We start from the raw sequence: 12,292 nt of genomic DNA, 5'->3' as shown, positions 1-12,292 counted from the left end.
CACAAACACATCACTTAAAGTTGTAATTTTAAACTTTCACTCCTTTCCAAAAATCTCATGTTTAACGCTATGTAAAACAATCCAACTTTTAAAATTCTAACACTTTAAAAGTCCAAAGTCTTCAACTGTGGGTTCCAATAATAATAATAACAATGTTATCATACACTGATAGAGAATAAGCGTTTCCATTTCAAAATGGAAGGGTCAGGGCATAGCAATGAATGATCAAAACAATCCAGCAGATCAAACACTAAATCTTGAAGTATGTATCATCTGTGGCTTGGAATAAAATTGGCTATGGTCTGAGGAGCTTGGGCAGATCCTCTACTTGTAGCTCACACAGCTTAACTTTCCAGCAAGCTCCACTCCACACCTGCCAATATTCTTGGCAGATCCTGGCCATCTCCAGATGACCCTGGCATCTCCAAAATCCTAGGGTATCCACTGCAGCGTAGGTTTCACCTTCATAGCTTCACACAGTGGCTGCTCAGGCACTGTGACCCTGCCACACAGTGTCTGGCTTCAGTGGCTTTCCGTGACCTCCTCAGTCTTACATCTTTGCCATCAAAACCGGTACTACTTGGATAGTATTGTCAAGTTATGCTGCCAGCCCGAGATATATCCTAGCTCTCTTGGATCACAGCTATATCAGCATCTGTGTGCTGACCCTGAAGAGATAATTTTCTGTTTTCACAGTGCAGAGTGCCAGGTTTCTCTTTAGTGATTCCATTCAGTCTCTTTCACAGTTATGGCTTCTTGGTTGACTGCACTCTTCTTCTCTAAAATGTTGAGCTTGTCTATATACTTTTCCGCTGTCAAAGAAATTAGTCCATCATCTCTAAATTCAGCTTCATTCAAGTTCTCTGGACATGGCCAGAAAAACCAGATGGTTGGCCAAAATACCACAAGACTAGCCCCTGGCATGGATCCTGACACAGTCCTTGTTCCCCTGTGAAATCTCCTGAGCCAGGCCTCCTCTGTTGTGTTTCCCTCGGCATTACTGTCTTCCCAGGTCCTACCAGAATGACCCATTAATCTCCCATTAATTTAACAGCTTTCAATGGACTTTCTAGTCTAAAGTTCCAATTTCTTCCACACTCTTCCCACAAAACAATTCCAAAGGCCACATGTTCAGGGCTATCACAGAAACATCTCCACTTCTGATAAATCTTTTTTTTTTTTTTTTTTTTTTTTTGAGACAGGGTTTCTCTGTATAGTCTTAGCTACACAGAACTAAGCTCTGTAGACCAGGCTGGCTTCAAACTCACAGGGATCCACCTAACTGCCTCCAGAGGGCTGGGATTAAAGGGTTGTGCCACCACACTTGACCTTCCAATATCTATCTTAGTTCCATGTCTTGTTGCTGGGATTCCCTGACAGAAGTGCTCAGTGTGTCCACAGTTCCAGGTTATTGTCTATCATGGCAGAGGAGTCACAATGGAAGGAGTTTGAGAAAATTGGTCACATTACATTCAGACTCAAGAAGCAGACAGCAATGGACACATTTCTGCTCAGTTCCTTTTCTACATGTACACAGTCCAGGATCCCATCCACAGATTGGTGTAGCCTTCCCACCTGTGCAGGCTAGTTTTATGTCAGCTTGACACAGGCTAGAGTCATCTGAAAGGAGAGAACCTCAGTTAAAATGCCTCTGCCTGACATGGTGGTGCATGCCTTTAATCCCAGCACATGGAGGCAGAGGCCGGCAGATTGCTGTGGATTCAAGGCCAGTCTGGTCTACAAAGTAAGTCCAGGACAGCCAGTCCAGGACAGCCAAAGTTACACAGAGAAACCTTGTCAAAAAACAAAAACCAAACAAACAATCAAAAAGCCAGGTATTGGTGGCTCGTGCCTTTACTCCCAGCACTTGGGAAGCAGAGGCAGATGGATCTCTGAGTTTGAGGCCAACCTGGTCTACAGAGTGAGTTTCAGGACAGCCTTGGTCACACAGAGAAACCCTGCCTCAAAAACAAACAAACAAACAAACAAACACAATTCCTCTATCTGATACCGCTGTGAGGCATTTTCTTAATTAGTGGTTGCTGAGGGAGGGCCCAGCCTATTGTAAGCGCTGCTGTCTCTGGGCTGGTGATTCTATAGTCTGTAAGAAAGCAAGCCATGATGTGCAAACCAAAAAAAAAGCACCCCTCACTGACCTCTACATCTGCTCCTGCCTCTAGGTTCCTGTCCTGTTTGAGTCCCTACCCTGACTTCTTTCAATAAGGGACCATGATGTGGAAGTATAAACCAGTTTGCCCCTTACTTTTGGTCATAGTGTTTCATAATTGCAACAGTAACCCTAAGACATCACCTATCACATGCCCATAGGCCAGACTAGGGAATCCTTGATTAAAACTACATTTCCAGCCCTGCCATGGTGGCACAAGCCTTTAATCCCAACACTCGGGAAGCAGAGGTAGGTGGATCTCTGTGAGTTTGAGGTCAGCCTCCTCTACAGAGCAAGTTCCTGTCTCCCAAAACAAACAAACAAGAGACTCCATTTTCAAATGACTGTAGATTACATCAAGTTGACAATTAAAACTAACCATGATAGCCCTCACTGGGAAATGGGCCAGTGCTGGCACAGAGTTGACTGCTGGCTGTATGGGCAATCAGATATGAGGTGGCCACGTTGATACTAATAATAACAGTAATGCACAAATGGTTGCTCCAAGTCCTGCACCCTAAGACTTTGCTGTGCTGCAGCCATTTATTTGCCCATTTCTATTCTTTCTTCCTTTCCTTCCTTCTATCTTCCTAGAAGACCCCTCAGGGGGAATGGGAAAAGCAAATGGGTACACTGCAAATGCTGACTCTCTTCTCTTCATGGTTCAACACCTCTTGGCTTTATATGCTGACCCAGCCAGACTATTCCAGCCAGACTGTGCTCCCCACTGTTCTAACACTATGATTTGTTTACTTCTGCCTTATTATACTGTAACTGCTAACTCTTTCCAGTCTAATTACAGTAGGCAGAGCCACCCTGAGTATCAGATAACGCCCCAGTTAATGAGACATTCCTGAACACTAGATCCCAAGGAAAAAACTCCCGTACATTTGGACTTTTAACTGAATGGTGATTTAAAAAACAAGTAAGCACTATTCATGCAAACATGTCTCTTTTCTGAACTCAGCAGCTTACTAATTCAGGTTTCATTTATTTGTTTGTTTATTTTAGGAGCTTTCTAGGAGAGCAACCTTTTCCCACTGAGATAAAAACAGGCTCAGAGATGGGTGGTGGCACATCCTAGCACTTAGGAAACAGAGGCAGATGGATCTCTGTGAGCTCAAGGCCAGCTACAGAGTAAATTCCAAGACAGTCAGGGATACACAAAGAAACCTTGTCCTGATAAACAAACAAAAACAAAAAAACATCCACGGAGATGCTCATAGCAGGAAATAACATTTCAATTTTTGTGACTGAATCCTGGGAGAGGAACAATGTAGGCATTTGGTTTTGACTCCATTTGGATATAGAGGAATCCCAGAAGCATTTGGGATGCAAAGGAGAGCTTCTGATTTTTCTATGACTATTCTCAGACATGCCAGAGGATGCTTAGGGGTCAGAAGACAGTATGTCTGATTCATGTTTGGGGCTGGAGAGATGGCTCTGTGGTTAAAAGCGCTGTTGCCCTTGTAGACCAGGTTCAGTTTTCAGCACCCACACATATGAAAGTCGAGCATTCTCTCTGACCTCTGATGACACTAGGCATATATGTGGTCTACCAATACAAAACACCAATAAAAAAAATGATTCTTTTTTTTTTCAAGATTCTTTTTTTTCAACAAGGGTTTCTTTGTGTAGCCCTGGCTGTCCTAGACTCACTTTGTAGACCAGGCTGGCTTTAAACTCACAAAGATCCACATGCCTTTGCCTTCTGAGTGCTGGGATTAAAGGAGTGAGCCAGCAGCCACCACCATCCAGCTACAAAAGAAGAAGAGGAAGAGGAGGGGGAGAGGGAGAAGAAGATGACGACAAGGGAGACAGTATGGAGGGCTGGAGAGATGGCTCAGAGGTTAAGTCCTGAGTTCAATTCCCAGCAACCATCTGGTGGCTTACAACCATCTATAATGAAATCTGGTGTTATCTTCTGGCCTGCAGGCACACATGCCAGGAGAATACTGTATAAATAATAAATGGCTCTTAGAGAGAGAGAGAGAGAGAGGATGAAGGTTCAGAGTGGGCAAGAGAGATGCTGTTTCTCCACTTTGGAGCCCCTGGTAAGTGAGTACGTGCCTGTGTGTGTTTATGTGTGTGTGTATGTATGTAGTGTGTTTATGCACATGAGCATACAGAGTCCTGAGGTAGAGGCAGGTAAGTTTTCCACTATTGTTGCCATTTTTTTTTTTGAGACAGTGTCACTCAGTGAATCAGTATGCCACTAGACTAGCGAGCGGGGCAGCAAGCTCCAGTAATCTGCCTGTCTCTGTCAGAAGTGGGCATCAGATCCCTGGGAATGGAATCACAGATGGCTGTGAGCTACCTTGTGCTAGGAATCACACCCATTTTCTGGTCAAATTTTAGAGGGAATATTAGAAAAATTCCCTGTTGCCTTGGAAGTTAAACACATCACCACACACATGCATATGCACTCGTGTGAGTGCACACACACACACACACACACACACACACACACACACACATATGTAGATAATTTATTACTTTCAGTGCAACAAGAGAATAAAATTCTGAGCACAATAGTTTAGCCCTGCTAAATTTCCTGGGGGACAAAGACTTTGGAGTTTCTAAAAAGAAGTGACAGTGTCTGGAGAGGTGGCTCGGTGGTTCAGAGCACAGGCTCTGAGGACCTGAGTTTGATTCCCAGCACCCACATCAGGTGGCTTACAACTGCCTGTGACGCCCGCTTCAGGGGGATCTGACACCTCGGACCTCTTTGCTAAAAGCTTAAAGGTAAAAAGAGTAAAGAGATGGTGTGATAAGCAGAGTAAAAAATGACTTTTAGACTTTCAAAAATAGCTTAGTCAGGAACCCTACTATAGCAAGGCTGCCCCTGATAACCAGAACCCAGTGACATCAGTTTCGCCAGATAACCAGACATGAAAATGTGTAAGTGGAGAATTCCATGATGCTCAATTAACAGTTTATGAGTGGAGACCAAGAGCAATACATGGCTCTTCGACTCTTCAGGGTGTGGGACACCACCTTGACCTGCCCTGGAGCTGGAGTCTCTCCTGGAATCCTGACCCAGGATTGGACTGGATATTCAGCCAAGATACGTCACAGTGGTGAGCAACCCTGGGGAGACAGGCTTAGGACCATAGTCAGGAACTTGGAGTATGACCCTTGTATGATGACCTTCAGCATATTAAAACATAACTTTTGCTATACCAAGTATGCATACTTCTTGCTTGCTACAGAGGCTCAGCAGTTAAAAGCACTGGCAGGGGCTGGAGAGAAGGCTCAGTGGTTAAGAGCATTGTCTGCTCTTCCAAAGGACCCAGGCTCAGTTCCCAGCACCCACAGGGCAGCTCACAACTGTCTATACTGCCATTTCTAAGGGATCTGACACTTTCACACTAATGCACATAAAATAAAAATTAAATAAATTATTTTAAAAAATAAAAAAGCACAGGCTGCTCTTCCAGAGGACCCCAGGTACCAATCCTACCATCCATGTGGCAGCTCACAGCCATTTATAACTACAGTTCCGGGAGACCCAGTGTCCTCCATCAGGCATTCAAGTAGTGTACAGACATACATGCTGGCAAAAGATCAATACACATTTAAAAAATAAAACCTTAAAGGAAAAAGGGAATACACACACACACACACATACACACACACACACACACACACACACACACACACACACACATTTAGAGTAGTTTGTGCTTTAGGGGCTAATTAAAAGTAAGAGAAGAGATTAAATTCATAAGGAACTAATTACCCAGGTATTGGAAAACTTATAACAGCCTGAGGAAATTGCAGTTATCCAATCCCTGGGCACCAAAGGGTGAAGCCCACAGAAACAGACTGGCTGATGAAATAACACGAGAAGCCACAATGGGGGCCTCCCCTCCCCACACCTATAACTATAATTTACCAATCTCAACTGAGATAATGCTTCCATCAGATTGTTTGTAGCCAAGCCTTGCTGGGTTGGGAGGGCATTTTCTCCATTAATGATAGATGTGAGAAGGTCCAGACCACTTGGGGGCAGTGCCACTCATGGGCAAGTAGTCCTGGGTGTAAAAGACAACAGGCTGAGTAAGCCAGTAAGCAGAGAACTCTGCCTGAGTTCTTGCCTGAGGAATTGAACTCAAGTTCCTGCCCTTCCCTGACTTCCCTCAGCTGTGGACTGTATTAGTTAAGGTTCTCTAAAGGAACAGAACATCAAATATTTGGGATTTATTAGAATGGCTTACAAGCTGTGGTACTGTTAGTCCAACAATGGCTGTTGTGGAGGTGTGAATGGATGGCTCCCATTGGCTCATAAATTTAATGTTTAGTCATCAGGAAGTGGCACTACTTGAGAAGGATTGGGAAGTGTGGCCTTGTTGAGGAAGTATGTCATGGGAGTGGGCTTTGAGGTTTCAAAAGGCCAAGCCAGGCCCAGTGTGTCTCTCTTCATGCTGCCTGTGGATCTTGATGTAGAACTCTCAGCTACTTCTCTAGCACTATGTTTGGCTACATGCAGCCAAGATGATAATGGCCTAAACCTCTGAAACTGTAAGCAAGCCCCCAATTAAATGCTTCCCTTTATGAGAGTTGTCATGGTCATGGTGTCTCTTCACAGCAATAGAACACTAAGACAGCTGTCTCCCAACAGAAAGATCAAGAGTCCAATAGTTCTTCAGTCCATGAGGCTGATATCTCAACAGTTGCAGTCTGATACTGGAGTCCCAGAGGACTGATTCCAAGACAGCTGCTGGTCTTCAGTCTTTATTGGAATCCTGAAGAAGTAGGTTTTAATACCAGAAAAGAAATGCTTCAGAAACAGGATAGATGAACTTGCCAGTGAGCATGAAGGCAAACAGGCAAAAAGCAAAAGCCTCGTTCTTCCATGCCCTTTTATGTGGGCTGATACCAGAGGGCATGTCCCCCCCCAAATAGTCTAATCAAGAAAACCCCTCAGCTGGGTTTGAGGTGTGGTGGCACACACCTGTAATTTCAGTACTCTGGGAGGCAGAGGCAGACGGATCTCTGAATTCAAGGCATGCCTGGTCTACAAAGTGAGTACAGGACAGCCAAGGCTACACAGAGAGACCCTGTGTTGAAAATTTGAAAAAGCAAATCCCTCACAGGTGTGCCCAGCTGCTTTGGGTTTAGTTGATTCTAGATGTGGTCAGGTTGACAATCATGATTAGCCATCACATGGACTGTTACCTATAAGTGTAAGATGAATACTTACATTCATATAAATGTATGTATTTAATAAACCATTCCCCCCCACCCCCACTGCCAAATTGGTTTTGGTCATGGTGTTTGTCATAGCATAAGCAAGCTAAGGTGGCTGGGTTGCAACATCTGCCTCAAAAGGAGTGGAGAGGGATTTTAATTCTTGGGCAATGTGTCTGGATAGAAGAGGCTCAGTGCCTTTGAGGAGATGTGGCATTGCTGTAGCCTGAGCATTGCCATGTCTGGTGGTATTGTGGCAGACAATTACTCAAAATCTTTCCAGCCAATTGGAGTGGGACCTGTGCTTTGGTCAATTGGCCATCCCTTTCATTATCACACATCATCACCATACCTAAGGTCAACTTCAATGGTCCCAAACAATAACAAGGGAGCTTCTGACCCCCAGAGGGCCATTTGGTCTTCATGTTTATACAGATTCCTTTGAAGTTCCAGGAGAAATCCCTGACAAATTTAAGTCAAGAAACCTGTTGTTACCATATGATCTACCATAAATAATTTAGACCATAAAAATTTTAGACCAGATAAATTATATACAACCAACAAAACTAGGGATGCTATCAAGAATAAAGCAGATCAGCTGGGTGGCAGCAGTAGCATGGTGTGGGTCGGAAAATGGACTAGCCCCAAACATGACATTACGAGGAAAGGGTGGAGTCGGGTGTGTGATATCACAGGTGGTCAGCATTGTACTTGCATTCCTAACAACATGGCTCCTGATGGCATCATTTCAAGGGCTCTTCCAGGATAACTACGTTGTCCGAGAGCTGAAAGGCCAGGAATAAAGGAACCTTTTTTTCTTTTCTTTTCTTTTTTTTTTGGCGCAGTTATGATTTTTTCCTTTTAATTTTTTTTATTCTCTGTGCATTGGTATGAAGGTATCAGAATCCCTGGAACTGGAGCTACAGACAGTTGGGAGCTGCCTTGCAGTTGCTGGTCATTGAACCCAGGTCCTATAGAAGAGCAGCCAGTGCTCTTAACTACTGAGCCATCTCTCCAGCCCCCAAGGAACCTTTTTTCTCATCTTATGGAACAGTGATTTGAAATTAGGTAGTGACCCTAGGCCTGACCATCATTGTTCTGACACTAGGAGTAACAGTTGTAAGAAGATGTTGGAAAATCCTGTGCAGACAAGGTCTAGTTCAACAATTAACTGACACTGATAACTCACAAAATTCCTGCATCTTATCACGTATGCTGGAAAGTCAGGTAATATTACTTTGAAGAAAAGAGTGAAATGGTATTGAATGAAAAAAAGGTGTGTGTGGGGGCATTCTGAAATATACAAATGAAATACATTGTCTTTTCTACCAAAGGGTTATAGGAGACCAAAACGATTTTCATCGTTAAAGAAATTAGTAAAGACACCATGTGGAAAAAACCTCTCCCCAGACAGCACTTGTCAAAATACGAGTATGCATCCAAGGTTACATCCTGTTCCTCAGAATTGTCCTTTAGTGATTAGCTGTGCCATTTTGAGGTTGCCAACCACCTAAGAGTGTGAGGCCAAGTTCTGAACACTCAGACAGAGGCAAAGGAAGAATAAAACAAACACATAAGCAAAAACAGTGGGAATTGGGGTGTGGTAACCCACATTTCTAATTCTAGCATTTAGCAGGGGCAAGCAGAGCTCTGTGAGTTTGAGGCCAGCCTGGTCCACATAGTGAGTTCCAGGACAGCCAGGGTTACATTGTCTTGAAACAAAACAAACAGAACAAAACAAAAACCAGCAACAACAAAACCCTATCGGGAGGGCTCTGGTTGTGCATCCTGGACTCAGAGCAGCTTTGTCCCCTTCCCCAGAAATAAAGCTTCTTGCCTTGCTGGAATACTTTGTATTTCGTGATCATTTTCTTGGGATCCCAGACCCATTTCTTTTTTTGTTGAAAAGTTGTTTTTGCATTCATTTATTATTTTGTGCATGCTTGCACATGTAGGCAGGTCAGAGGTCAGGTCTTCCATCATGTGGCTTCCAGGGATCAACTCAAGTCATCAGGCTTGACACCAAGTACTTTTCCCTGATGAGGCATCTCCCTGACCCGAGACTTACGTCTAAGAAGGACTTGGCTGTTGTCAGTCCCAGAGACCCCACCTGTCCCTGGGTACTAGCTGGCCTAGGTACCTGGGCTGGTTGCTCCAGGGCCAGAAAACTCTTGTCCTCAGTGTTTATAATGAGCACAGCATGGAGTATCCTGGTTAGTTTTTATTTTATGTTTGCCAACTTGACTCAAGCTGGAGTCATTGGAGAAGAGGAACTTCAGCTGAGAAAATGTCTCTGCTAGATTAGCTTGTGGTCTATCTTCTTGACTAATGGCTGTGTTGATCCCACAGGGTGAGAAGAAGATCACATCACAATTTTGAGCCAAATTTGAAGCAAGTTTTTGAATTTATTGGGGTGTACCAAAAGCCGGTACCCAATAATCTAAGTCAGGTTAAAGAGGACAGCCTCAAGTCTATTTCTTGTCCTCTACCCCCCGCTGTTGTTTGTTGGTTGGTTGATTGGTTGGTTTTTCCAGACAGTTTCTCTATTTAGACCAGGCTGGCCTCAGAGATCTGCCTGCCTCTATCTCCCCAGTGCTGGGATTAAAGGAATATGCCACCATTGACCCCCTTTGAAGGAGTAAAATTTCAAGCAGTTGCAAAACAGGTTTACAGAAGAGAGACAATGAAGCAATGAGGAAGTACAGAAAAATCTTTTTTAAAAAATGTGGCCATATGATCAGGGAGGGTGATCAGGGAGGGTTAGAGAGGGTGGGAGAGCATCTCAGTGTTCAAAAAACAAGTCAAGGTCATGGGCTGAAGTAGGTCAGGCTCCAGGAAACAGACTGAAAACAGCAACTTAAAACTTACAGCAAATGGAAACTTCTAAGCAATACAGCATAAAGTCTCCCGCCTTCAAAATGGACTCAGACAGGACCCTGAGCTGATCGAGGAGGGTCCAGCTCACTGTGGGTTGTGAGTGCCACCCCTCGGAGGTGGTCCTGTATTGTATAAGAAGGCAGGAAAAGCAAACTGAGGAGCAAGTCAATAAGCAGTGCTCCTGCTTGACTTCTGGTTCGGTTCCTACCTTGAGCTCTGGCCCTGACTTCCCTTGCCATAGACTGTTACTCAGGACGAGTAAGCAGAAATAGACTCTTTCCTCCCGGTCAGGTCCAAAGGAAACTAGGGACCTGAGGTTCCTATTAGCATACCAAAGGGCATGCTGTCAGCTCTCAGCTCCACAGGAACCTCTTCTCACCACTCCCCTTCTCTCATCCCCTTCACTCCTCTTTCTCTCTCACTCTCTCCACCCTCCTCTCATGGCTCAATTCAGTCTACTGATCCTATTAGTCTACCACAGTCTCTCTCTGCTCTGAACTCTTCCAGATGCCTCTGTCTGTGCTCTCCCTCATTATCTGCAATAAAACTCTCCTCAACCATTTCTTGGAGTGGTCCTGTCCTCATTTCATTCAATCCCCAAGTTCATTTTGGCTGTGGTACTACCTACTCACAGCAAAGGAGACCCTAAGACCAGAGGAAAGTGTGTTTGTGTGTATGCGTGTGTCTGTTAGGGGTGCTTAAGCCTCAGATATGTGGTAAATTTGCAGTGCCTGGAGGATTCAGGAATAGGCACTATTGAGAAACTAGCCTTTGTCCTCTCATAATGCTAGGGCATTATTTCCCGATGTTGGGGGTGGAATGGAGGCCTCACACAGGCTAGATAAGTACTCTTATCTTTGAGCCCAGCCTCCTCAGATCCTTGCTGCTGTGTGGGAATGGGCTCCTTCTGATCACTAACCTATACTTATTTATAAGGAAAAGTCAGGCCACCCAAGTGGCACAGAAAGCAACTATGGCTGTTCATACAGAAAGCAACTATCTGTAAGGAGAGCCAAGGCAGTATCTTAAGTCCTGGATCTGATGGTTCCTTCTTCCTCTCTCTTCTCTGGAAGCAGCCTAGGCCTTTTGTAGCTGATGGGGAAGCTGGCCTGTGGTCTGCGGCCAAACCTCTGCACACTGTGGCTGGCCGGGTTGCTCCACAGAAGGCAGGCACTTCCAGGCAAGAAAGGCCAATACCCTGGCCTTTACTCTGGTGAGGAGCCTAAGTTTGAAGACAGGTTGTTCTTCACAGCTCATTGGGGAATCCAGGAAACGGTACATTGCAATGGTACAAGCCTGAAGGCCCAGGCCCCTTGTTATGATGATGGAGACGTCTCCCTCCATTTAGGAAGCCAAATATGTCCTCTCGTTTGGATGCCTGGACCCTGCTGGAGATTTGAGGGATGCTCACTGTTTCCTGGAATCCTCTAGAGATGGTCCAGGCAGCCAGCAATACACAGATAAGCAGGCTAGGAGTAGGCAAAGGAGGCCTGAACTTGGGTATTAGGTGGAACATTACTTTTTGTTGTTGTTGTTTGTTTGTTGTTTTGTTTTTTGTTTTGTTTTGTTTGTTTTTCTATGTAGCCTTGGCTGTCCTGGATTCACTTTGTAGACCAGGCTGGCCTTGAACTCACAGAGATCTGCCTGCCTCTGCCTCTGCCTCTCTGAGTACTGGAGTTACAGGCATGTGCCACCTTGGCCAGCTGGTAATGTTACTTATACATTAAATTCATTTTTTAGCCAGTCATGGTGGCATACACCTTAACCCCAGTACTCAGGAGACAGAGGCAGAGGGATCTCTGTGAGTTCGAGGCCAGCCTGGCCTACAAATACAGTCCAGGACAGCCAGAGCTCTATTACAGAGAAACCCTGTCTCAAAAAAAAATAAAATAAAATTATATAATATAAAATTTTACTGATGCTGGGGCTTAGCTCAGTACAAGAATACTGATCTAGCATGTGCAAGACCCTGAGTTCATCTGTGCTATAGTGTACGTGCGTACGCGCGCACACACACACACACACACACACACACACACACACACACACACACAC

Source organism: Psammomys obesus, unplaced genomic scaffold (genome assembly GCF_907164565.1).
Source record: "Psammomys obesus unplaced genomic scaffold, mPsaObe1.curated_primary_1811, whole genome shotgun sequence".
In the NCBI taxonomy this organism is placed as follows: domain Eukaryota; kingdom Metazoa; phylum Chordata; class Mammalia; order Rodentia; family Muridae; genus Psammomys; species Psammomys obesus.
Note: the sequence above shows the minus strand (reverse complement) of the source record.